The 2,356-nt window shown below is 33.0% G+C and overlaps 1 long non-coding RNA gene across 1 annotated transcript; it reads left to right on the top strand.

The window, feature by feature from the left end:
- Positions 1,144–1,761, top strand: LOC109850396. The gene is made up of 2 exons (XR_002249418.1): positions 1,144–1,224; positions 1,428–1,761. It is a non-coding gene; the product is annotated as an uncharacterized LOC109850396 (long non-coding RNA).

The raw sequence follows: 2,356 nt of genomic DNA, 5'->3' as shown, positions 1-2,356 counted from the left end.
TTCATGTGATTTAGAAAAAAATTTCCCCCAAAAATATTTTTATGATTCAGAACTTTATTTCACAGCAGCAAAATCATAGAAATTTTGATTGAGCAGGTTAAATACATATGATTCATATGATTCAGAAAAAATGCTAGAACTTTAACTAAACTTTATTTCACATCCCCAATTCATATGATTTAGAAAAAAACTTTGCTGCTGTGGAGCTTAAAAACATAGAAATTAGTAACATGTGATTCATATGATTTTAATATAGAAAGATGTAAGTGACAAAATAGTGATTGATGCTTTGATTTTGCTGCTGTGGAGCTTAAATTTGATATGATTCATGTGATTTAGAAAAAAATTTCCCCCAAAAATATTTTTATGATTCAGAACTTTATTTCACAGCAGCAAAATCATAGAAATTTTGATTGAGCAGGTTAAATACATATGATTCATATGATTCAGAAAAAATGCTAGAACTTTAACTAAACTTTATTTCACATCCCCAATTCATATGATTTAGAAAAAAACTTTGCTGCTGTGGAGCTTAAAAACATAGAAATTAGTAACATGTGATTCATATGATTTTAATATAGAAAGATGTAAGTGACAAAATAGTGATTGATGCTTTGATTTTGCTGCTGTGGAGCTTAAATTTGATATGATTCATGTGATTTAGAAAAAAATTTCCCCCAAAAATATTTTTATGATTCAGAACTTTATTTCACAGCAGCAAAATCATAGAAATTTTGATTGAGCAGGTTAAATACATATGATTCATATGATTCAGAAAAAATGCTAGAACTTTAACTAAACTTTATTTCACATCCCCAATTCATATGATTTAGAAAAAAACTTTGCTGCTGTGGAGCTTAAAAACATAGAAATTAGTAACATGTGATTCATATGATTTTAATATAGAAAGATGTAAGTGACAAAATAGTGATTGATGCTTTGATTTTGCTGCTGTGGAGCTTAAATTTGAGTTACTCCTATTTTCTGCTTAAATTGCAGCTGTTCAGTAAATCTCTAATTCATATAAAAACTAAATCTGAGTACCATGCGGAACAAGGTACTAATGTCTAAAATTAATGCAAGTTTAAACCTGGGGAAGATCTTGATTCATATGCTGAGGAAGTTTAGTACTTATGCTAATCTTGGCTTGTATCTTTAAAGGTGAAGTTGAAGTTGCATGTTTGTAAACCTTGCAATTAGTGTTGAGTTGCTGTAGCTTTAAAGGTGAAGTACAAGTTGCATGTTTGTAAACCTTACTTATAGCATCTTTATATGAGAAATAGTGTTTTAGATGAAATTAAATGGTGATTCAGGTGGATTTTGCATTCATGAAAGCATCTGATGGTTTGAAGCTCATTGTTCCATATAGCAACATAACTTGGTTACTTGGTATGAGTCTAATAATCTGTTCTCATGTTTAAATGCAGAAGCATTACCGAATGGGGTTTGTGGACATTGCTCAAAGGCTTTCTGCTTCTTGCAAATGCACTGGCAATACCGAATGGGGTTGTGGACATTGCTCAATATCTGAGAACACCCCTCTCAATGCTATTACCAACCTTGTAAAGCTCGTTTTTGGATGAGATTTAGCTTGGATTTTCTGTTTGTGGGTTAATTTGAGAAACAATATTTTTGTGGCCTGTATTGTTCGTGACATTTGATGTTGTTTATATTTGCCGTTGAATTATGTATCAGCTAGCAATTATGTATGAAAAAATTGGAGATAGAAAATTAGTGAATGACTGTCAGGTGTTTTGCTAATTATGTTTTCAAATTCAGCTTGAGTGATGTCGACATTGCGTTATGCTGTTTTGGTTTTTGGGGGGATTCGGAGCGTTCTGCAAAAAGGCAGATGGTGGATGTTGTTGAGATCAATCTTTACCGTGTTTGTTCAGTTTCAGATGTAACAAGTCTCACCAAGTCTCAGCTCCGTCGCAGAATCTCTCTACAGGTCGATGCGGGTAGATCGGTCGATGTGGCGTAGATCTATTGCGATTTTATCTACGCCGAGAATGGACGGTAAAGGGAATGGATTTTTTTTCTAAAGAAAAATCAACTATTATGCTATAATTCCACTCGAGTTGAATTTTGTAAATTGACAAAACTACATAGTTGTCGTGTCAATAATTGTGGTATCAAGTCTTTACGATCAAGTGAACTAGAACATTTAGCTATGCCATCAGATGTCAATGAAATTTAGTCCTAAAACAACCAAACTCAAGAGGCTCTGATGTTTGCCTCAACACGGTCCGCTATCTAAATCTGGCATCACAAAGCAAGCACTAATAAAACCAAAGCTGAAGCAAATATAACACATCTCAGACGCACAAGACTATTGAAAAGCCATACATAATTG

Source organism: Asparagus officinalis, chromosome 7 (genome assembly GCF_001876935.1).
Source record: "Asparagus officinalis chromosome 7, Aspof.V1, whole genome shotgun sequence".
NCBI classification, from domain to species: domain Eukaryota; kingdom Viridiplantae; phylum Streptophyta; class Magnoliopsida; order Asparagales; family Asparagaceae; genus Asparagus; species Asparagus officinalis.
Note: the sequence above shows the minus strand (reverse complement) of the source record. Positions and strands in the feature narration are given on the sequence as shown.